We start from the raw sequence: 25,452 nt of genomic DNA, 5'->3' as shown, positions 1-25,452 counted from the left end.
AATTTGGAACTGGACTCTGGGATGTGTCTCCAAGAAAGAAGGCTGGGAAGGCCCTGTTGGGACAGCCACGGAAGCCTGTGAATGCTGGCTGGAGCTCCACCTCTACTGAAGACAAACAAGGTCTGTCTGCTTGGTGCCCATTGTGACCACAGGCGGTGACACACAGACCGTTGTGACAGCATACAAAACAACGAACTTGACCTCGTCCTCTCCAACTCATAGCCTCTTTGCTAAGAGTGTCAGTTAAAACAAAAACAAAAACCTGAACCACAGAATCCGGGCATCTTAGCACGTTGTTAACTACGCAAAGAGTGTCTTACAAACTCAGGTCCTTTATTTTGGCCCTCTGTGTTTGTGTTGCACAGATTTCACAGTAACTAAAATTATTTCCAGTAAGAGGTACAGGAAGACTAATTTATGCAATTTTGTTGTAAACATTGCTTCTCATTGTCTTCTGAAATATTGTATCTGAAGCTATTATGACTTTTGAAAATTGCATCTTGATGAGTTTCTTGGGGGACACTGTGAATGAGAGGCATGATACCTACCAAATGATGAACTAATAAAACATTCTATAAGAAAGAGTTTATCAGGGCTCCTGGGTGGATCAGTCGGTTAAGCATTCGACTCTTGATTTGGGCTCAGGTCAGGATCTCACAGTTCCTCGGTTTGAGCCTTGCATTGGGCTCTGTGCTGACAATGTGGAGCCTGCTTGGGATTCTCTCTGTCCTTCTCTCTCTGCCTCTCTCACACCCCCTCGCCCTCTCTCAAAATAAATAAATAAACATTTTTTTAAAAAAGAAAGAATTTAGGGGTGTCTGGGTGGCTCAGTCGGTTAAGCGTCCGACTTCAGCTCAGGTCACGATCTCATAGCTTATGATTTCAAGCCCCGCGTTGAGCTGTGCTGAAAGCTCAGAGCCCAGAGCCTGCTTTGGATTCCGTATCTCCCTCTCTCTCTGCCCCTCCCCAGTTGCTCTCTGTCTCTCTCAAATACAAATAAACATTAAAAAAATTTTTTTTAAGGTATGTCCAAAAACAAAACAAAACACAAGCAACAACAACAATAAAATGTCTCTAAATTTACCATCCAAATCCAAAATGGAAATATAATAGCTCTTCTTGGATATTCCCTCAATACGAAACATGGATGGAATCCATTCAGTCCACTGGAAGCAGAGCAGTAGAATGGAATAATTCTCAAATTTCTTCCTTGAGACTCTTTAAAATGCTCTATGATAGTTAAAATAAGTTATTTAAAAATTAGACACCCATCTCTGCACTTTAAAGATGCTTTTAGTGTTGGGGTTTTGCAGGGGGGAGGGGGAGAGGCGGGTGGGGAAGCGAAACGAAGAGAAACGGGTACCCTCAGCAGCTGTAAAGGCTTAAATATCGGACAAGCAGACAGACATAAGACAAAGCAAGATGAGACGGAGGCCAGAAACTGCCACCCACCACAGTTCTGGTGTCGGCCTGTCCAAAGCTGAGGCCAGATCTACACAGCGGGGAGGGAGATAGATTGGGTCGTAAATTGCCACCATCGATGATGGAGAAAAATGAGATTACACACAGCAAATGACACCCAGTCGGGATAATTCAGTTTGTCAATCCTCCTAGCTAATAAGCCTCCGTTACAGTTTGATGTGTGGGGGAGAACCCAGCCTTGTCCACACAGAAGAATCAATCCATCACTAGAAGCCGCTGTCTTCGTCATCTTTGGAGTCCTGACCCCCCCAGAGGTGGGAAGAGCTAAAGACTTGGAAGTCCCCAGGGGCAGCCACCCCACCCCTCCACCCGAGGCCTTGGCCTCATCTGAAATCGTAAAATAGGTACGTAAGGAAGATTCCAGACACGCTGAATGCATCGTGTCCCGACAGACAGGTCTCTCGTAAGCTCAGAGGAGCGGCAAAGCACAGGTTGCCTGATTTTCAGATGCCACGGAGACTCAACTTCGTTACGGCGGTGACGATCACCACCTGAGATCTCTCAGGAATAAACGAATCTAGTAAACCCAATTGCTGTCTCTGGCTTTGGTCAAATCCCATGCCGTGCTAATGTGATCCGCTTCATTCCACACAAGCCACTGCACCGTTCAGAAAGAGCTGTAGCCCCCAGCACTCTGGCCAATGTCAAGCCAGGGGAGTTTTCCAAACGTTCAAAGGAGAAAAGCGGGTTATTGCCCTCTCTTGACTCACCTACTTAGTCTGATGTCTTGCAAGGAATAAATGTTGGGAAATCCTTCAACTGGCAGAAATACGTGCAGTCAAAATTAGCGGGCACATCCAGAGCGCCTTCACAGACGACAAAGAATGCTCTGTAGGCAACTACAGTCAGCGTGAGTTGTTCTTTTAAGGCTCTAAGGCTGTGTCCCCCGAAACCCTGCATCTTGCAGACTTGCTCAAGGATTCCTCAGGGACTGTTGAGTCTACTTGTCTTTTGTCTATCTTTATCTCTAACACAAGGACTAGATCCGGGAAGCCCTGTGGAGCATAAAAATCACGTATTACACATACTAATATCTTCCGTATGCAGAATTTGTGACCCCAAGGGAAAGCCAGTGAGATGATAACCTCTCAGGGAAAATCAGCAGCAAAGAGGAGCTCACAGGCCACCCGGTTGATTTGTATATAACTGTTGATGCAACTTAAGGCAAACACCTCTCCACACCAGTCATTTTTAGAAAGCAGACAGCATTCTTGAAGAGCTGAACTGCTGTGTAATTAGAATGCATAAATGTGGAATAAAACGGTCTTGGAAACAAGAGGTCTCCATCAACCCTTTTTTCTGGAATAGGGTCGTCCCCTTGGAGATAGAAATTCCACGCCTTGTGAAAGGAAACCCGCTTTGTAAAGTTGCAAAAGAACAGCCAGTTATGAAACAGTCATGACACAATTACCAGTGAATGGTCGTCATTGCTCTTAAAATTTAGTGGCCAATCGATGTATCCCTAGGGGAAAGAGGGCATAAAAGAGTGGACTGCGCAGAGGTCGCGGCAAGCTGTGGAACGGCTTTGGAAACGGGGAAATATTGTTGACGGTGACCATAAGAAAAAGAAGGGCTGCAGAGGGGAGCATTGTGAGGCGGCCCCTGGAATAACCATACAAAGCAAGTTAGAAATCAAAGGACGGGATCGAGTAGGCAATAGTCCAAATCCTGACAAAATCAACTTGGAAGGGGAGCCGAGGTATGCATGAGAAAGGTCACGGTCCCTTTCTTTGTCTCCAGTGCCTGTGAAGAGACCTCAGGGTGGGGTAGGATGGGGCAACAGCAGCGACCCCAGCTGCTGTGGACAGGACGGACTGAAGGAAGCAGCGGGCGGGGCTTCCACTGGGTTCCACTCGGCCGTCCCCCCCCCCCCCCACCCCGCCCCCAACCCCAGTCGCTCGCGGCGCCCCCTCCTGGCCACGCGGGCAGTGCGCGCCCAGCTCCTGCGCCCAGGCGGACTCCTTGATTTCAGCCCAGAGCGAGACAAGCCCCTCTTCCTCCCGCTTTCACAAAACCCAAAAGACGGAGCCCCTCCAAGCAGCAGACAAAAACTGATCCCCGAGCTTCGGCTTTTTGCTGCTGTCCAGGCTCTTCTCCAGGAATAACTTACTCGGTGACATAGCAGGGAAGGTGGGAACCGGAGGCTGAACCCAAAAGGTTCCCCCAGCGTGGAGCGCCCCCACTTTTGCAGCTTCATCTTGGAGTGGCGGGGGGGGGGGGTTGGTTCGGTGGCTTTCGCGCCGGCTCTGGCTTGGGAAGGGGTCGACGGAGTGTCCCCCAACCCCCACCCCCACCCGGGGAGGGGTGTGGGAGGCGGGTGGGCGTCTCCCGGCCTCCCGCTCCTCCCCTCCGCGTCCCCACCCCCTGCCTCTCGGGGACACACTGTGTGGCCGCTTTTCTCCAGCGCGCGGCGCTGCGCTCGTTTTTATCCCCGCAGCCGCGCCGGTTCGTGCGCGGCCAGCGGGGCTCAGCCAGTCCGCTGGAATTGAGGAGCGATCATTGAATCTGCGGCTTTCATGACGTCTCCCTGCGTGGCCCATCACTTTTCTCCCAGCCGGGAATTTTTTTTTTTTTCCGCCACTCTTGCCTTTTCCCCGTTCCCTCCACCGGGTCTCCCGCCCGCGTCCGAACCCGACGCACACCCCTCCGCCCCTCCGCCCCTCCTTTGACCCCGCGCCCAGCCCTCCTCTCCGCTCGCGGCCAGAGGGAGCCAGTTTGCAGACGGCCGCACCTGGCCGGAGAGGTTGGGCGGGTGGAGGGGTGGGGATCCGCGGGAACCGGGAAGCCAGACCCAGAGCTGGAGGCACCGCCGGGAGAATGGAGTCTCCTAATAGCCTCCCGGGGCTGGTGTGAAATTTGACCACCTGATTCCAGTTTTTCTTTCCTTTCCTTTTCTTTTTTTTTTTTCTTTTTTCTTTTTTTTAAATTTTCTCCCCTCACCATCCATCGTGTAGTGAAATATTAAATCTTGCTCCGTTCCAAGAGAGGAGATCATGATTGAGTGAAACCACCCTGTCCGCAACAAGGTAAGCGGTGCGCTGAGTTGCTCGAAGGCGAGAAGCTGGCATCAGTCTGGGCAAAACGTTCCGTGCCCGCGGGTCCCCACCTCCCCCTCCCCAGGCTCCGCCGCCGCTGCATGCTCCACGCTGATGAGAGAAACATGATGCCCAAGTCAAGGGAAAGGCGAGGGAGAAGCCGGTTACATAACAGAAGGGAAATCTGTTTCATATGGTTTTCATTAGCAACTGAAAACTCGCAAGGGGGGGGGGGGGGACGGCGGGGAGAGGAGGGGTCTGCATGCCCTGGGCTCAGAGAAACCCAGTCAGTTATTGCAGACATCATTTCAACATCCATTGGCAAAGAAGAAATGCACTGATTAACTGGCAGGGGCGGCTTGCGGTGTAGTCATTTCCAGTTGGGAAAAGCCCATTGTCTTTATGGAAAGCTGTATCCGTGTTCGTTTTTGCATAGAAGGGAGAGACAGAGACGGAGACAGAGAACATGAGAAGGAAGAAAATGAAAAGTGAGGGGTGGGGAGAAACAGGCAGAGAATGGGAAACAATAAGTCCTAACTGTTCTCTATCAGTAAAACCAGGAATGTATGATATGATGGCTACAAACACTTCTCCCTAGAAGTGAACTGAATTGTTTTGTAATTGGAAGAAAAGAAAAAAAGAAAGAGAGCAAACCCCTTCAGATAAAATGAGATGTTTATGGCATTTAGGGATTGGACAAATCCCCTGACTTGCTTCCTCCTGGGTATATTTTCATTTGCATCAAGACATTAAGCTTGAATTAGTTTTTAACAGAAATAACATTAGTATTCCCCAAACCCAATAAAACCTTGGGTCGATCCACAGGTATATCTCTTGTACCAGCCTCAATATGGAGAGACTTTTAAGGAGGAAACATGTCTTAATAGAAACAGCCACAGAAATGGGGTGAGGTTAATGGAGAAACAAAATACCAGAATTTTCCAAAGAATCCCGCCTCCACTCCCAAAAAAGGAAGAGAGAGAGAGAGAAAACTCCAGTGTTTGGGAGTTGGAGATTCATTATATGTTTATAGAGTGCCTCCTGCTTGCCTTTATCCAAAGTCTGAAGGTACTAGGCAGCCCCCACCATGCAGGGTGCAATGCCACATCCTTACTAGCTCCTCACCCTGCCCTACCTTTCTTCTGCTGAAAAGAGGAAGGGGATGCCCAGGAGCTGATTAGAAAGAAAAATGGGCTTGCTATAGTCAGGGCACTGCTAACTAAGCTTCGCCCATTTTGCCTGGAGAAAGAAAGAGCTGAGTCTCCATGGCGACCCAGGTGGGAGGGGAGAAGGCAGCTCCAGTTACAAAAATGCGTTGGACAAAACTTTCCCCGCTTCAGGCTAAGAAATAAGCCAGCCGCGTACCCTCTGGAGGGTCCCAGGGAATCGGCTGTGCCCAAATTCCTGCCGGCGACCCGTGAGGGGGCTGCCAGAACTGGCCGGCACCCTCTCAAACCTCCCAAAGTTGCCCAGAGGCCACGGAGATGGTTCCGGCAGCAGGTTCCGAATTCAGCACCAAGGCCAGAGCACAGAAGCCAGGTTCCCACCTCCCAGTTGGCTGCCCCGGGAACACTATCAGCTCCTTTGGTGGCAGGAGCAATCACTTTCTATAAAGGAATGATTCTCTTGCCCGTGCAGAATCTGGATATCTGATTATCCACAGAATTGCGTGGGACAGAGAAGCTTGCAAATCATCCATTTCACGCATGGCGGTGCATCAGAGTAACTATTCAAAATCAAGAGCACTAAAACAGCAAAAGATGCAAGCTGAACGAAGAATGGAGAATGACCCTGTCCTCGGGGAGAAAGGGGGTATGCGCACACACACACACACACACACACACACACACACTCACACACCCTGGATCAGTCTTTGATGAGAGTTGCCTAGTTTCAACCAAGTCCCTTTGGTTTCAAAAGCATCCATTCATTTCTTACCCTGTCACTCTCCTCTTCACTTTGAATGGGGCTTCGATGACAGAAAGACTGTAGGAGCACCCTGTCAGCAAGATACCAGTTAACCAAATCCTGTCTAGAGGTCCTGAGACCACAGAGGTAGAGAAATAAATTACTCTTGATCCAGACCTGACAGACTCTTCCAAAAAAAGAGCCAGTGAGCTCCAGGAAAGGGAAGTAAGTGTGCTAGTGAGGTGAGATGCGGTAACTGTATCTTTAAGCCAGGATGTGAACAGGGCAGCTACATTTCCAAGGTTGCAGGCATAGGAAACAAGGAGGAAACTGTGCAAGAGGGGAGGACTTATTATCACCCGAGTTCCATTTCAGCATCCATTGAGTGAAAGCAGGTAAGTCTCTCTCGCCATTCTGCCTTCACCTTGGGCAAAATTGGTCTCTGTCCTGCTGTCCTCATCTTTGGTCATAGATCCTCACGCCCGCCAATACTGATGAGGAAAAATAGTAGAGAAAAGTGGCAATCGCATTTCTAATAGACAGCTTTTCAGAGTAGCATCCAGCTGTTCCAAGGCACAATTTGAATTGCAGAGCCCAGTCTAAGTCTGACAACTGGTGGGAAATAACTGATAACGCCTTTACAATGCACTGGGCTGCTTTTCTCTTTTGAGGATATACTCACGTGTGTTGGTTTAGTCTTGAGCTGGTTCCGGTTTGTTCTCTATGAAGGTAAATAAGGTAAATCCTGATTTTCTTTGCTGGGCTTTCCAACTGTGTTTCCAAGCTTGCCATTGCTTTCTAAAGGGGACGCATGCAGAGCACTTAGGACTTGGTTAAAGCAGTGTGCTTATACCTTCCAGTTTTTATGGGGTTTTTTCACGATCTCGACTGAAGGCAGAAGCAGTCTATTATAAACCTGGTCAAAGGGTGAGATGTTACACGATTTCTTCCATTTCCATTCCTGATAGATATTGCTAAGTTTATCCATGATGTAATTTATAGAAGAGTTGCTGCCTAAAGTGGAGAGAAGTGGTGCATGGAGTACTGTTAGCACTTAAAACAACTGTATCCTGGCTTTGTGCCATCTGAAGCTATCAGTAGACGAGAAGTCGAGATTAGTTAGGAGATAAATCCATACAAAAATATAGATCATTCCATAAAAAAAGATCATTTCTAAAGTAATGTACTGGTGAGTTCTAAAGCTCAATTTCTCTTGTGAGTTAAAAAAAAAAAAAAGATGGGAATGTAAATGATCTAGGTATAGGAAATTACTCAACCAATGATCTAAAGATTCTGGTAGATTCTATGCTCGTATATTTGGTGCTAATTTATCAAACTAGGATTTGCTTTCTTCCTGGGTGGCTAATTGTTGAGCAAAGCATCATTATGCCCTGATGGCAGTCAATGGCATACTCCAAAATAATTGGTTTACCCATTTCAAGTAAGATTTGTTAAGGAGACTTAATCTTTATCCCTGTGCACTTTGTATAATTTTTTTAAAAAATAATTTTGTCACCTTACCCTGACATTTCCTGAACATCATCAAATAGTATATGTTAACTTTTATGATCCGGGTCTCCATTTAATACAAGGATCTACATAGGCTGTTGCCTTTCAGTATATAGAAATGTGTTCATTCCCTCTCAAATCCTCCCCCCATCTTGTTACAAACTATCTCTGCCTTTACATAAAACAAGACATCAGAAGAGCTGTTGAATGAGCAAAAGGAAAAAATTATTGGCAATGAAAAATACATAAATACACCCTTATTGAAGCTTAACCCCATTCGCTGATTTCATGGGTAGAAAGTATTGCTTTTCCCAACGGTTGAATCTTGACTATGTGAATCTTCATGAAAATACGATGAAGCTTCTTTACCAAAATGGGCAAGCAGGCAGGGTGAGGCTCTTTTCTTTTTCGACAACTCTTCCTTAAACAAATGGTATGTAAGCAATATGCAGATTAGTGAGGGAAATAGACCAGAGAGAGTGGAAACAAGGGGAAGGAAGCTGGGGAAAAGGCTAGCGTTGTCCTGTATTTTTACCAGCACTAAAGTAATGACACTTTTAAAACCAAGGTTTTTTGTTTGTGTTTGTGTTTTTGTTTTGTTTTTTAACTCATTGTATCAAGACTTTAAGGTTTGTGGAATTGAGATGTTTAAGTGTAACATGTTTGGATTTATAGTTTATTTAGATGGCATTTATTGTTTCTATTTTTTATTTTCAAATGTCATTTTATTTTTTTTTATTTTTTTATTTTTTATTTTTTTTATTTTTTTTTTCAACGTTTATTTATTTTTGGGACAGAGAGAGACAGAGCATGAACGGGGGAGGTGCAGCGAGAGAGGGAGACACAGAATCGGAAACAGGCTCCAGGCTCTGAGCCATCAGCCCAGAGCCCGACGTGGGGCTCGAACTCACGGACCGCGAGATCGTGACCTGGCTGAAGTCCGACGCTTAACCGACTGCGCCACCCAGGCGCCCCTCAAATGTCATTTTAAATATCAAAAGAGTGGAGTCCCTCTGGATTTTTTCAGAATTATTAAATTTAGTAATATGAATTAAAGGGAAATTGGTAGTTAGGTTGAAAAATCATCGAGATATTTGTTGAATTAAGATTTTTTTTTAGTTGTAGTTTGAGGGTTTAAGGAGATTAAAAAAGATAAAATGCAGTCATTTGGGATAACGCATTTTAAAATGTATTTTAAATAATTGGCTCTAGAAATGATTAGGGTCTTATACAAAGAAGAGATTATCATGATAGCAGTTAGTACTCTAATGGTATTCTTACCCTCTTTTGACAAAGTACTAGAATATACACATACTTGATATCACTTTACTAGCACTAATTAATAACACAGTTATTTCCTTCAAATAAAGAAGGACGGTGTCACCTTTTTATTTAAATTTGAGATATAGGGGCACCTGGGTGGCTCAGTCGGTTAAGCATCTGACTCTTGATTTCAGCTCAGGTTGTGACCTCACAGTTTGTGAGTTCGAGCCCTGTGTCGGGCTCTGCACTGACAGGGTGGAGCCTGCTTGGGTTTCTCTCTTGTTCTCTTTCTACCCCTCCCCAACCTGTGCGCTCGCTCTGTCTCTCTCTCACACAAAATAAATAAACAAATAAATGAATACTTAAAAATAAGATAAAGTGAAATTTGAGATATAACTGACGTACAATAGTATATTCGTTTCAGGCACACACCATAGTTACTTGACATTTGTGAACATTGTGAAGCAGTTGCCATAATAAGTCTGGTTGTTGTCCGTCACCCCACAAAATTAATACAATATTACTGACTATATTCCACACGCTGTACATTATACAACCATGACTGATTTGTTTTATAACTAAAAGTTCATATTTCTTAATCCCTTCCCCCCATTTCGTTCCTACCAACCACCCCCACCCCCTGCAACCACCCATCTGTTCTCTGTATTTGTGTGACTGAGTTTTGTTGGTTTGGGTTTTTTTTTTTTTTTTTTTTTTTAATTTATATATGAAATTTATTGTCAAATTGGTTTCCATACAACACCCAGTGCTCATCCCAAAAGGTGCCCTCCTCAATACCCATCACCCACCCTCTCCTCCCTCCCACCCCCCATCAACCCTCAGTTTGTTCTCAGTTCTCAACAGTCTCTTATGCTTTGGCTCTCTCCCACTCTAACCTCTTTTTTTTTTTTTTTGTTCCCCTCCCCCATGGGTTTCTCTTAAGTTTCTCAGGATCCACATAAGAGTGAAACCATATGGTATCTGTCTTTCTCTGTATGGCTTATTTCACTTAGCATCACACTCTCCAGTTCCATCCACGTTGCTACAAAAGGCCATATTTCATTTTTTCTCATTGCCACGTAGTACTCCATTGCGTATATAAACCACAATTTCTTTATCCATTCATCAGTTGATGGACATTTAGGCTCTTTCCATAATTTGGCTATTGTTGAGAGTGCTGCTATGAACATTGGGGTACAAGTGCCCCTATGCATCAGTACTCCTGTGTCCCTTGGATAAATTCCTAGCAGTGCTATTGCTGGGTCATAGGGTAGGTCTATTTTTAATTTTCTGAGGAACCTCCACACTGCTTTCCAGAGCGGCTGCACCAATTTGCATTCCCACCAACAGTGCAAGAGGGTTCCCGTTTCTCCACATCCTCTCCAGCATCTATAGTCTCCTGATTTGTTCATTTCGGCCACTCTGACTGGCGTGAGGTGATATCTGAGTGTGGTTTTGATTTGTATTTCCCTGATGAGGAGCGACGCTGAACAGCTTTTCATGTGCCTGTTGGCCATCCGGATGTCTTCTTTAGAGAAGTGTCTATTCATGTTTTCTGCCCATTTCTTCACTGGGTTATTTGCTTTTCGGGTGTGGAGTTTGGTGAGCTCTTTATAGATTTTGGATACTAGCCCTTTGTCCGATATGTCATTTGCAAATATCTTTTCCCATTCCGTTGGTTGCCTTTTAGTTTTGTTGGTTGTTTCCTTTGCTGTGCAGAAGCTTTTTATCTTCATAAGGTCCCAGTAATTCACTTTTGCTTTTAATTCCCTTGCCTTTGGGGATGTGTCGAGTAAGAGATTGCTACGGCTGAGGTCAGAGAGGTCTTTTCCTGCTTTCTCCTCTAAGGTTTTGATGGTTTCCTGTCTCACATTCAGGTCCTTTATCCATTTTGAGTTTATTTTTGTGAATGGTGTGAGAAAGTGGTCTAGTTTCAACCTTCTGCATGTTGCTGTCCAGTTCTCCCAGCACCATTTGTTAAAGAGACTGTCTTTTTTCCATTGGATGTTCTTTCCTGCTTTGTCAAAGATGAGTTGGCCATACGTTTGTGGGTCTAGTTCTGGGGTTTCTATTCTATTCCATTGGTCTATGTGTCTGTTTTTGTGCCAGGTTTGGGTTTTTTTGATTCCACATGTAAGTGAAATCACACAGCATTTGTCTTTCTCTGTATGACTTATTTTGCTTAGCATGTTTTTTGCAGGTTACAAGATTTCATTCTTCTTATGGCTAAGTAGTATTCCATTGTATATATACACACACATATAATATAATACACACACACACACACACACACACCACATCTTCCCCATTCATTCATTTATCAGTGAGCACTGAGGTCGTTTCCGTATCTTGGCTTTTGTAAATAATGCTGGAATGAACAAAAGGGTGCGTACGTCTTTTCAAGTTAGATATTTTGTTTTTCAGATAGGTAACTACTAGTGGAATTGCTGGGTCTTATGGTAGTTCTACTTTTTTTTTTATTTTTTGAGGAGCCTCTGTACTGTCTTCCAAAGTGGCTGTGCTAATTTGCATTCGCACAACAGAGCACCAGAGTTCCCTTTTCTCCACATTCTCATCAACACTAGTTACTTATGTCTTATTGAACTAGTCATTGGTTGGCATGGAGTAAGATCTCATCGTGCATTCCCCTGAGGATTAGCGAAGCTGACCGTCTCTTCACATGCCTGTTGGCCATCTGTACATCTCCTTTGGAAAAATATCTGTTCAGATCCTCTGCCTATTTTTTTTAATTGGATTGCTTTTGCTATTGAGTTATATAAGTTTTTAAATACATTTTGGATGTTACCCTCTTCTTGGATATGTGACTTGTGAATATCTTCTCCCATTCAGTAGGTTGCCTTTTCAGTTTGTTCAAGGTTTCCTTCACTGTGCATAAGATTTTCAGTTTGATGTAGTTCTGTTGTTTATTTTTGCTTTTGTTACCCTTGCTTTGGGAGACAGATCCAAAAAAAAATTGCCAAGACCAATGTCAAGGAGCTTACCATCTATGTTTTCTAGAAGTTTTATGGTTTCAGGTCTTAAATTCAGGTCTTTAATCCAATCTGAGTTGACTTTTATACATATGGTGTAAGATAGTGGGTCCAGTTTTATTCTTTTGCATGTAGATGTCCAGTTTTCCCAACACCCTTTATTGAAGAGACTGTCGATTCCCCATTGTATATTCTTGCCTCTTTTGTTGTAAATTGACCACATATGTGTGAATTTATTTCTGGGCTCTCTATTCTGTTCTATTAATCTATGTGCCTGTTTTTATGTCAATACCATACTGTTTTGATTAGTATAGCTTTGCAGTATAGTTTGAAATCAGGGAGCATGACACCTCCAGCTTTGTTCTTCTTTCCCAAGATTGTTTTATTTGGGGTCTTTTGTGGTTTCATACAAATTTTAAAGTTATTTGTTCTAGTTCTGTGAAACGTGTCATTAGAATTTTGATAGGGATGGCATTGAATCTGTAGATTGCTTTGGGTAGTGTGGACATTTTAATAGTATTAATTCTTTCAATTCATGAGCATGGAATATCTTTCCATTTATTTATGTCTTTTTAATTTATTTCCTCAATGTCTTATGGTTTTTGATGTACAGGTCTTTCATTTCATTGGGTAAGTTTATTCCCAGGGATTTTATTAAGTTGAGGCACATTCCCTCCATACCCACACTGTTGAGAGTTTTTATCATAAGTGGTTGTTCAATTTCATCAAATACTTTTTCTGCATCTATCGAAATGATCATATGATTTTATCTTTCATTTTGTTAATGTAGTGTATCACACTCATTAATTTGCAGGTATTGAACCATCCTTGCATCCCTGGAATAAATCCCACTTGATCTTAGTGTATGACCTTTTTAATGTATTGCTGAGTTTGGTTTGCTAATTTTTTTGAGGATTTTCCATATACATTCATCAGGGATATTGCCCTGTAATTTTCTTTCCCTGTAGTGTTCTTGTCTGGTTTGGGTCTCAGGGTAACACTGCACTTGTAAAATGAGTATGGAAGCTTTCTCTCCTCTTCAGTTTTTTGGAAGAGTTTGTGGATAGGTATTAAATCTTGTTTGAATGTTTGGTAGAATTCACTAGTGAAACCGTTTGTTCCTGGACTTGTGTTGGGAGGCTTTGGATTACTGATTTAATCTCCTTACCAGTAATCAGTCTATTCAGATTTTCTGTGTCTTCATGATTCAGTTCTGGAAGATTGTACATTTCTAGAAATGTATCCATTCCTTCCAAGCGGTTCAATCTACTGGTGTATAATTCTTCATAGTCTCTTATGATCCTTAGCATTTCTGTGGTATCAGTTGTAACTTCTGTTATATTTCTGACTTTATTTGTTTGAGCCCTCTCTCTTTCTTTCTTGGTGAGTCTAGCTAGAGGTTTGTCAATTTGTTTGTCTCTTCAAAGAACCAGTTCTTAGTTTCATTGATTTTTAAATTGTCTTTTTAGTCTCTATTCCATTTATTTCCACTCTGATCTTTATTATTTCCTTCCTTCTACAAAATTGGGGGGGGGGGTTGTTCTTCTTTTTCTAGTTCCGGGAGATGTAAAATTAAATCGTCTATTTGAAATTGTTCTGATTTCTTGAGGTGGGCCTGTATTTGTTATGAATTCAACTCTTAGAACTGCTTTTGCTGCAGAGACTGTGGTATGTCGTATTTCTATTTCCATTTGCTTCCAGGTATTTTTGGATTTCTCCTTTGGTTTCTTCTGTGACCCGGTAGTTGTTCAAGAACGCATTGTTTAATCTCCATGTATTTGTAGATTTTTCAGCTTTCTTCTTGTAATTGATTTCTAGTTTCATATCATTGTGGTTGCAAAAAATGCTCACTATTCTTTTGGTCTTCTTGAATTTATTAAGACTATTTCTGTGACCTAATGTAATGGTCTAACCTGGGGAATGTTCCTTGAGCACTTGAGAAGAAAGTCTGTTCTGTTGTTTTTGGATGGAATTGCTCTGTATTTATGAAGTCCATCTGCCCTCATGTGCTGTTGAAGGCCAATGTTTTCCAGTTTATTTTCTGTCTGGATGAGTTATATATCCATTGATGTAAGGGGAATGTTAATATTGCCTACTGTTGTTGTATTGCTATCAATTTCTACCTTTACGTTTGTTAATATTTGCTTCATTTATTTTTGTGCTCCTAAGTTGGGTGCATATATATCTATAAATGCTTTATCTTCTTGCTGGATTGACCCCTGTATCATTACGTAGTGCTTCTCTTTGTCTTTTGTATCTCTTTCTGATAGAAGTACAGCTATGCCAGCTTTCTTGTCATTTCCATTTCCATGGAATATCTTTTTTCGTCTCTTGCTTTCAGTCAGTTTGTATCCTTACTTCTAAAGGGAATTTCTTACAGGTAGCATATGGATATCTTTTTTTAAATCCATTCAACCACTTTTTTGATTGGGGAATTTTGTCCATTTATGTTTAAAGTAATTATTGATAGGGTGTACTTACTGCAGTTTTGTCCATCGTTTTCTGGTTGTGTTTATAGTTCCTCTCTTCTTCTTCTCTCTTCCCTTGTGGTTTGATCGTTTTCTTTCTTGTTATGCTTAAATTCGTTTTTCATTTACCTTTATGTACTTACTGTAAGTGTCTGGTTTGTGATTACCATGAAGTTCACATATGTCATACTATGTATAAAACAGTCTATTTTAAGTTGATAGCAATTTAAATTTGAACATATTCCAAAACTCTACATTTTTACTCCTCCTTCTATGTTTTACGTTTTTGATGTCACTTTTTATATCTTTTTGCTTTATGTATTCCTTAAACTTTATTGTAGTTTTAGTTCGTTTCACTATTTTTGTCTTTTAACCTCCTAAGTACCTTAATAAGTGATCAATCCACTGCTTTTACTGTATATTTACATTTTCCAGTAAGGTTTTTACTTTCATATGTTTTCTTATTATTAATTAGCGCCATTTCTTTTCAGCTTAAAGAAGTCCCTTTAAGATTTCATGTAAGGCTGGTTTGGTAGTGATGAATTCCTTTAGCTTTTGCTTATCTGGTAAATTCTTTCTCTCTCCTTCAAGTCTGAATAACCTTGATATTTCTGTTTCCTCATTTTGCTTGACTCTGTGTCTGTGTATTAGGCCACACAGCTACCTCTTTCGGGCTTGAAGAATTGTCCTTGTATGGGTGATAAACCTTGTTCGATTTTGTCCTAACTCATGGTTGTTTCTTGAAACTTTGTGATTGTCTAAACTGCCTAAGTTATTATCGATACGTTGAAGACGTGCCAAGACCTGTCAGCCTGTTCTAAGGTGGAGGGGGGGGCAGAATCTGTTTAGCACCTAGTTGCAGGGCGACTAAAAGCCAGATCTTCGGGCAGTAGTTTGTACACTATGCAAAGATATACAGTCTTGGGGGACTGCAAGCATAATCCGTGTTGGCCTCTAGGCCAGGAGATCTGGAGGTCTCCCCTGGGCAGCAGTTATAAAAACTGGGCCGTGGGGCGCCTGGGTGGCTCGGTCGGTTGGGCGGCCGACCTCACAGGTCCTTTTCACAGGAAGACTGAGGTTGTGTGTGTCTGCTGTCTGTGCCCTGGGGTGGTGGCCTGCCAAGAGCTATCTTTCTACTTGTTACGGTCCTGTGGAGCTCTGGAATGTCAATTCTCTTAGCCACTAGAGCCGGGTGATCAAAGAGTGTCCCCTGTGTGGGTTGAATGGGCCTTCTGGCTTTAACAAGGCCATTGGAGGGGGCAGGGGGCAGGGCAGGTTCACCGGCTTCGGAAAGGTAGTGGGAAAACGTCTGATCTGCGCCGGTGCAGCAAGAGAGTGTCTCGCCTGAGTGTGCGCCCTGGCTTTGGTCTAGGAGTGGGGGAATCCTGTGACCACCAGGGCTGCCAGCCCCAGCCGGGGAGCAGGGGAGCGCTGCAACTCCCCCACCCTCCAGTCTCAGCGAGCAACACAGCGGCTCACCCTGCCCTTCCAAGCCGGTCAGCGGGAGGGCGCCTTGTCCAAGCTCACTTGGCTGTACAAGCAGGCTAGACAGAGGGCATAACAATGGTGTCAGCACCTCCATTTCCCGGAGCATCTCAGCTGTGCCCCTGCCCCTGCAGCAGATGCCTCCGATCAACGGATGAATGCCCCTCACATATAATCTAGGTACTTTTCAAACGGCTGTTTTTTTTTTGCTGGGTGAAGCCATACCCCAGCCCCCCAAGAGGGGAATCTGTTTCCCACAGCACTTTGGGACTTCCGGACATCAGCCTGATTGGTTGCCCAAACCAGACATCCGGAGGGCTTGTCTTTCTGGCGCAGATCCCAGAGGCCAGGGTGCCCCGTGAGGGGCACCAAACTCTCACTCAGAAAGAAGCACCTGTCTGGTAAGATCCCTCCCTGTTGTGTGCTGCTGCTCCAGGGATGGGGTTTCTTTCAAGACTGTCTCCGCCTCTCCGTCCCATCTTAATGTGGTCCTTTTATTCTCTGTTGTGGAGAGCAGCTCATCTATAGTTTTCAGATCTTTTTCAAAGGGAAAGGATCCATATGTAAGTGTAGATTTGATGTGTCTGTGGGAGGAGATGCGTTCACAGGCTTCCCATGCTGCCATCTTGGACCCTATCCTCTGAGGACAATGTCATCTTAAAAAAGAACATTCCGTATTCCCTAAACTGTCTGTAGCTTTGATCTAACCATACCGGCTAATCAATTATAGATATCTCTTTCTTTATTTATTACTGAGCTGCACGGTTATTTAAATAAGTCTTGAGAGAATGATTTTGCGTGGCATTCAAGTGACCATTCAAACCTTCATCCTGTCCAGATGCCTTCAGGCCATCAATCAACTTTTCCAATTGCAATGTCTGAAGTTAATTCCACATTTTAAACAAACGGCACCTTAATTCATGTCTTTACAGATTTATGCTGGTCAGATTAAGCCCCCGAGGCCCCTTCAGTCTCGTATTTCACATTTCCTCTCTGTGGCCGTACTGAGAACCAGAAACCATATGGCGCTGGTGGTTCGTTCGGTGAACGATTTTTGATGGTCACCACCAGTCACGTTCCTAGTCACCGAGACATGGCTTCTAGCGTGAACACTTTACAAAATTCACCAGCAACTGAATCTATGGGTAAAAGGATCCATATCCCTGCCCGCAGTTGTTTGGGGGCACGGAATCTGAACATATATGCGACGTGAGAGACAAGTCTTTATAAATGAAGTTCAAATCCTGCTGCTGTGACAGTTGCCTCTTTAAACTTACAGACATCTACTTTCTTCCTACCTGGATGAGAATGGAGTTGTTTGGTTGGTTGGTTGGTTGGTTGGTTTTTGAGGATGCTTTCCATTCTCCTCATAGCGTCCAACCAGAATGTGTGTGAACGTGACATTGTGCCTGGGAGGCGTTATTCAGTGATGAAAAGCACAGACCCTGGCGTGGCACTGACTGCATCTGAATCAAGCTTTAGGTATTAGCTAGCGTCGGTGCGGTAACAGCAGGTCTCAGCATCTCAGTGGCTTACAAGACAGATGTTGATTTCCCCCTCGGGCTGCATACCTTCGCTGGTCGGCTGTGGGCCCGCCACCCCGTGTCTTCCTTGTTCTGGGGTCCAAGCTGAAGGACCAGTCTGATCTGGGACATTCCATGCTAGCGTCAGAGGGCAAGGAGAATGCCAGAGTAAGCCAGGGCCCTTAAAAGTCCTGCTCGGGGATGGCCCAAGTTATGCGCTCGGAGACTGTGGACCAGAAACAAGTCATGTGTCGCGTCCATGTCAACGGCCGATGAGATGGAGACACATATTTATCCCACACTGAAGCATCTGCATACAGCAACAGGTGCAGATGTATAATCTTCTTACAAAGAGGGAAATGAATAATTGGGGACAATTACATACTCCACTACACTAATTATGTGACCTTGATCCACTTTAAGCTCTGGGTTTGCCTGTCTATAAAATGAAAATGATAGCGTCCACCCCAGAGACGTTATGAGGATTAATGTGATAATGTAAGGTTCCTGGCACAATGTCCAGCACAGAGTATCCACTTTATGAATAATAGATGCCGTCATTCGTTTGCTACAATATGTCATTGAATGCGGTCCTCTGTGCGGCCGTGTAAACCGTATTAATTAGATAGCTGTTGTAACAGAAAATCCCTAAATCTCAACAGCTTAGCAAAATAGAAGGTTATTTCTCATTCTCGTAAATCTAATTGGCTGATGCCATACAGGGACCATACTCAGGAGATTTTTAATGATCCGGGCCTTGGAAGTAACGTATATCACTTCTGCCCACACTCTGTGACTTCGCCTAACTGCAATGACAAGTTCAGCTCTGCTCCCGGGAGGAAATACACTGGTAGTGTAAGCACACTAGAGTCTTTGGATACGTATCCAATATCAAACATACCCATTTGGCTGCTTTAATACAAATGTCTGGCATCAAAGAAATACAGCTATTGTAGGTCAGGAATAAAGGGGGCGGGGCAAATGATCTGTCCCGGTGGTGGAAAGATCCCTGGCGGAAACGGTATTTTGTTGAGCTCTTGAATCATTCTTCAGCGGTGTATTTGTTTTTAAGAAATTAGTTGGGATCTTTGACTTTGGAATGAGTGTATTTGATGCTTACAAAAGAGAAGTGAATCCATATTGTTTGACGCTTGGTAGCTGAACCATGAAAGTAGACACAAAGAAGAAAAACTGACCTCACGACCCATGCTGGAGTGCAAGCGTCTAATCCTGACCGTTACGCCCACGTTGTGTTGAAGAAAACTCAAGAATTAGATGCTGTCTTCCAACCTCTCGAACTTGCCGTTGACTGGTAATTTGCAATTTGTTTCGAATCACATAAACATCTATAGGGTAGACCCATGCTCTAAGTTTGGGGCGAATTAATCTAACAATAGTTTGTGTTTTCCTCAAAATAGACCACGTATTTTGTAAGTAGCCCTTGAGAACTCCTGCCTGCCTCGAAGAAAGCGGGTACCCTTGGAAACTAAAGTCTACCCCTTTTCACGGGAAGGGAGACACCATAAACTTTTTAAAGTTTATTTATTTTGAGAGAGAGAGAGGGAGAGAGCAGGGGAGGGGCAGAGAGAGGGGGGGAATTCCAAGCAGGCTCCACACCGCCAGCACAGTGCCCAACGTGGGCACGAACTGTGAGATCATGACCTGAGCTGAAATCAAGGGTCGGACGCTCAACTGACTGAGCCACCCGGAGAGACACCAACTTTAATGCTCAACTTACAGTCTAGACAAGATGAATATTAGGTGGAGATATACAAGAGAGCTATGAGACAAAGAGCCGGAAGGAATACGACGACCACACAGGATGCTGCCAGTTACCCTCACTCCCTGCCCTCCAGCATGGTGCCGAAGCCACAGTCCACGCACGCGGGACCCAAAGTTACCAACCTGGAATAGTGACTATATATCCTTCCATGGGGCAGCTATACTGGATTAAAGAACTCTTGAACGCTTTAAATATCTTGCCATTCTGGATAAAGAAACTGTGGTTTATATACACAATGGAATACTACTTGGCGATGAGAAAGAATGAAATGTGGCCTTTTGTAGCAACGTGGATGGAACTGGAGAGTGTTATGCTAAGTGAAATAAGTCCTACAGAGAAAGACAGATACCGTATGTTTTCACCCTTATGTGGATCCTGAGAAACTTAACAGAAGACCATGGGGGAGGGGAAGGAAAAAAAAAAGTTAGGGAGAGAGCGCAACCATAAGAGACTCTTAAAAACTGAGAATAAACTGAGGGTTGATGGGGAGTCGGGGGGGGAGGGCGGGTGATGGACATTGAGGAGGGCACCCGTTGGGATGAGCACTGGGTGTTGTATGGAAACCAATTTGACGATAAATTTCATATTAAAAAAAAAAACTGGTAAAGCCGTACAATGGAGTACTAAAAAAAAATAATAAATAAAGAAAATAAATAAATAAATAAATGTCTTGCCATTCTAAAGTGACTGATGTCTAGAGTGGAGCTTCTGATAAATGAAGAGAGTGTTTTTGAGGAGCGGGTTTATTTCACTGCTACCTCCTTTCATTTCTACTTAAAAGGGGCACAACCCAACTCAGTCACCTGCAGAAGGGGGGAATCAGGGCAATCAGTGAGGAATAGACAAAGGAATTGGGGGTGTTTCCCCTACAGAACACGTGGGGGTGGGGAGGCATGACAGTTCTTTTCAGGAATTCTGATACAATATTTTAAGATAAAGGGAGGGATTAGCAGGGTTCCGCTAAACTCTAAGAAATACAACTAGGACCCAGTGGCGGAAGCTACAAAGTGACCCATAAGGAAGACCCTTCTGTAGTCACAGCTGGGAAGTGGCAATGTGGCCGGCCCTCTCTGTTGGCCCGGCTCCGAATTCCCCACCACTGGAAGGCAGGAAGAAGCCGGAGGAGCCAGGAAATGGTGTTGGAGCGCATGTGTTTTAAAGTCCCCACAACACAAAGGGCTTGCAATCCCCCTGACGGCAGTGACCGTCTTCCGTGTCTGTCAACACGTCACGCTGGACCTCGGCACTCTACGAGGTCATGACTTTATTACTGGGGAACTATCATTGCTCTCTGTAAATGAAATGAGTCCTGTCCCACCAAATGACGTTTTGGCCCGTACGTGAAACGCGCGGTCACCGCGAACGAGCCTGGAGCAGAGTGACCCCAGGACGAAGCTACGAGTCTGTCAAATTCCCCACGCAGGGGAAAGACTTCCCTCCTGCTTTATATTTTCCATACAACTCTACCTTCGGTCAACAGACAGGGGAAGGAATAGCTCTTCGGAGGCTTTTCACAGCGCTCGGAACTTATTTGTAAATAGCCTCACGTTCTTTTCAGAGTCCTGACCCATGACCCGTCAGCCAGAGTGCCTTTCAGATCTGTGGACATCTCTTACGTGCAAGATAGGATAGAATCCCCACTCTGACAAAAATCCAGTTTCCGTAATGGCAAGGAAGGAATGGATGTCTTCCTTCTGGGCTGCGTCCCGAGGTATTCACCAGGGAATCCCTTAAATGTATATTCACTGCTTTGAATTTTCCTTAGCCCTCCTGGTGCGTCCAGCGTCACCGCAGGGAAGCATCTGAGAAGAGGCGACACCGACAGGGAGCCGTAGAAAGAGCCTATAATAGGTGAGCTGTCATAGAAGGGATCTCTTCATTGAGAAAGAGGCTGAATTAGGCGGCTCACTTTCTTATCGGCAGCTGAGGAGTGTTGAGCCCCAAACCAGCGCCACTCCTGCCTCCTCTCCGACCATGAGTCACTCTCTGTGGGCAGAAAGAAGCATCAGAGCTGACAGAAGTCATTCGAGGCCAGCGGTTCCCAAAGTGTGTCCCTGAACCAGCAGCAGCCGCGTCACCAGGGAAACCGGTTACAAATGCGCATTCTCGAGCCCACCCCAGACCCGGTGAATTCTGAGCTCTGGGGGGGCTGGGGCCGACCACCTGAATACCACCCCCCAGAGATTCTGAGGCGCCGGGAACGTTCGAGAACCCCTGCCTTAGGTTTTTTTCTCAACTCTGCCCCCTTTGGCAGGCTTCTTCCCGTAGTAAAGAGGGAGAGGGTGCTCTGCTGGGGGGCCTCGCGCAGCTGGAAGACGGCAGGCCTGCCCTTGTCCTCCACCCCACGAGCAGACCTGACCTGGACTCCCCAGCCCAGAGGAAAAAGACAAACACAATAGGCTTTTGTTCCAGCCGATAAAACCGGCACAGAGCACCCTAAGTGATGAAGATTAGGGCGCAAAGCAAGAGCTTCTCTGTTGCTGCCATTGTATAAATAGACTGCTCAGTCTTCTGGAATTCTGGTTAATCCATGCAGAAGTTCCCTGGCACTTATTTTAAATTAAGAGTCTCATCTATTATCCTTCAAATAAAAGACGCTATCGGTGAATGAGAAGGGTGTACCCTCGAGAAAAGCCACACTACAAACACTGAATAGAGGGATTATCATAGCGGACCCCCATGCAGTCAAGTGAAGACTAATTAGCTATGTCACATTTGCTTTTATTTGAAACGTCTCTTGACCGCCTACATATTGCCGGAAATTAACCTTTAATGGCTACACCCTGTATCGTCGTGGCTCTTGGCACAGGTCAGTCAACAAGACTGACTCACAACACTCAACAACACTCACAACTTGCGTGAGTGTCTACTGTGTCGAGAAGACTGAGAGGAAACAGGAAAAACTTTTCCTCAAAAAAAAAAAAAAATAGGGACACTTATCTGGCTCTGTTGGTTAAGTGTCCAACTTGGGTTCAGGTCATGACCTCACCGTTCATGAGTTCGAGCCCCTTGTCGGGCTCTGTGCTGACAGCTCAGAGCCTGGAGCCTGCTTAGGATTCTGTGTCTCCCTCTCTCTCTACCCCTGCCCTGCACTCTCTCTCTCTCTCTCTAACTCCATATGTGTCTCAAAAATAATAAACATTAAAAAAAAAAAAAAGAAAGAAGGTCAGCTGCCTGGGTGGCTCAGTCAGTTGAGTGTCTGACTTCAGCTCAGGTCATGGATCCCATGGGTTCGTGAGTTCAAGCCCCACAGCAGCCTCTCTGCTATCAGCACAGAGCCTGCCTTGGATCCTCTGTCCCCTTCTCTCTCTGCCCCTCTCCCATTTGTTCTCCCTCTCTCTCTCTCTCCACGTAAATAAATAAACTTAAAAAAAATAAAATAAATTAAGAAAAGAAGGTTTTAACTCGAACCCTCAGAGGCATTAGACTTGAAGGAAACAAGAGTGTCATCGAAACAATAATACACAAAAAAGCACAGCATCAAACAAGAGAGTGCGGGACTTTAAAGTACAGGCTGGTGTCGGTAGGGAATCATCCGAGGATATGGTGGAACTTCTCTTGGGAGAAGTAGGGTTTTGGCGGGGAAATGGGAAAGGAAGGGTTTTCCGGACAAGCACCCCATGTGCACCCAGGGAGCATTGGCAGTGAGGGCTCATCGGGCAGAGGTACTGTCCGGGGAGAAAACGGAGAGCCATCCTTGGGCGTGGAACTTGAGGTCATAGATGATTGAGAGCGAACTGCTTTGATCAGGGGCGGGGGGAGGATACACGGTCGATGTTGATCTGGCGGCTCTGGGCCAGGCGGACTTGAGCGGAAACCCTGGGATCAGGACACTGCTGGGCCCTGACAGGAAGGGAAGGAGCCCGGAACCCGCCCAGAGTAGTGAACTGGCCATAGAAAAATTGTCCCTCGGTCGTGCCGCTAGTGGTGCTGAGTCCGATCACTCATGAGCCGGGAGACCAGGCTGATGATGGACTCAGCCCAAAGAAAGCTCGAACGTCACACTCCGTGAACAAGAGGGATCGCACGAGGCCACGGGCCAGGTGCGGAGGGTCGAGGCCGTTCCGGCAAATAACTCACACGCGGGGAGGGAGGCCGGGTGAGCCCCGCGGCAGTGACCGAGCTGAGGGGAGAGCTGCTCTTTGTCGCCGCCTGCAAAACCCGTGTCGCTTGATAGCCATCTGACAGTCGTTCGTGGTCACGGATGTCGCGCTGCAGCGTTTTCTTTGCCCGTGGAGCAAAACCCATTTATGCCTCGATGGGAGTCGCTGGGGATTGGAGCCTGGCTCCGACCGGCAGGAATGGAGGCCGAGGGGAACGTGGAGTCTTAGGTGAATCCTCTCAGCACCTGTCCCTCACCCAGAGCTGCCACTGAGCTCCCACCAAAGGGAACGCGGAAAATGGGCTTTACGTGAACCTGCCTCAGTCCAGGAATAACATCACTGGCTTGGCCCACTTCAGCCCAAGATGAGCTGGGGGTCAGATCCGGAACCGCAGAATGAGTGAAGATCATTTTTACAAGACACCAAAATCATCAAGGTGATGAGCTAAAATCCCTTTCTGTCGATGAATTTTGTTTTTCAGGGAAATGGTTTCTTTCGTGTGCACCATCGAGATAATGGGCTTCTCCGTTCTCGTGTGCATGAGTGAAGTTTATGTTCAATTCGCAGTGCCGAATCTTTGCGGAACTTGGCCGTTGTGGGGAGAACAGAGGGGTTACGTTGGGCACGGGGTGATCATGGCTATTATGTGGGGTTCCCAGATCAGAAAGTACATCTCTCCTGGAAATTCGTGGTCACGAATAACCACCAGAACAACACCGAAGTCGTCCATGATAACCCACCCGTAAAGTGTGTAGAACTTGGGTTTTAGAGCAGCTGGTAGAGAAGATGATAGGGTGGTTATAGTGACCCACAGAACATGCTGGGATGAGAGAATTTAGTGACAATCCACCAGTCATCTAACCAATCAAATAAACTTCCAGTTTCTGTCACTGAATTAATACGATTTCCTTAAAATAACCAATTGTTAAACTATACTATACTAGAGGTTTTTGTTTTTGGTTTTTTCCCCCCAGCCAATTCAAAGTAGATTGTCCTTTTACGGTGAAGTATGGGGAGGTTCTTAGGATGGACCCTGGGTGTCCTTGTGAGAAACTGTAACCTTTGTTCAACTGCTCCAGCTCTTGTAATGTACAAGTCTTGTTCTAGCACGTTCCTTTATTCACGTAAGGAATCTGGACTCAAGTCCCTTCTTTTGTTATTAAGTTTCCAGGTGAGCGGTTGGTATTGCTAAAATAAAGTGACGCTGGGTACGTGGAGGGCGGTAAACAGAGCACTTAAGTGACAAACGCTGCCCACCCCTCCTGGCTTCTTCCCGTGCCCAGTTCTAGGCACAGGGTAGAGTCATTTGTGCCTCCTGTGCTAGCCACAAAACAGATCAAATCCCTGTGTGCTTCCACAGCACCCCCAAGATTTTATAAATGACCGATGACATGAGAAAAGACAAGAAAACCCCATCGAGTTGGCAAAGAAATGGAAAACGTTGAGTAGGGCCTTAAGCCCTTAGCACGAGAGAGAGAGATCTCAGATAGTGATGGGAGGGGGAAGGGACACTTGTCAGTAAGAAAAGAGGGAGAAAAGAACCCTGAGATGTGTGCCCAAATCAGAGCATCTGACAGTCCATTTCTTTTTCCTGGGCATTTCTCATCTGTTTCCTGCACCAGTAAGCTAAGTACAATGTAGAAAAATGTGAAAATTGAAGGAAGCTTAAGAAAAAAAAAAAAGGAAGGCAGGAAGTCAAGCAGGTGTCAAGAAAGTTAAGGAAGTTAAGAAGTTAAGGAAGGAAGGAGGGAGAAAGGAAAGGGAACAGCACATACAGTAAAAATATGGGCTTATTTATGGTTTTTAACTAAAATTGGATCATCTTCTACACTGCTGGGTTGCCTGCCTTTCTTTGCTGTTAACACATCCTTAACTTCTTTCCAAGGCAGTGACTTGTGGGTGT

The 25,452-nt window shown here is 45.0% G+C and overlaps 1 protein-coding gene across 2 annotated transcripts in view; it reads left to right on the top strand.

Moving 5' to 3' along the window:
• Positions 1-3,935: 3,935 nt before the first annotated feature.
• The window catches only part of KCNJ6 (potassium inwardly rectifying channel subfamily J member 6), a 276,710-nt gene continuing 255,193 nt past the window's right edge, over positions 3,936-25,452 (top strand). Inside the window, exon 1 of one of the 2 annotated variants that reach the window (XM_086675967.1) lies at positions 3,936-4,508. The gene's annotated coding sequence lies outside the window, so the exon portion shown is untranslated. Of the gene's footprint in view, positions 4,509-6,397; positions 6,821-25,452 lie in introns of those variants that run through there. The other variant, XM_086675968.1, reaches the window with a different exon arrangement.

This window comes from Puma concolor, chromosome C2 (assembly GCF_028749965.1).
Source record: "Puma concolor isolate L17-30 chromosome C2, mPumCon1.1.hap2, whole genome shotgun sequence".
Taxonomy (NCBI): Eukaryota; Metazoa; Chordata; class Mammalia; order Carnivora; family Felidae; genus Puma; species Puma concolor.
This window is presented reverse-complemented; position numbering and strand designations above follow the sequence as displayed.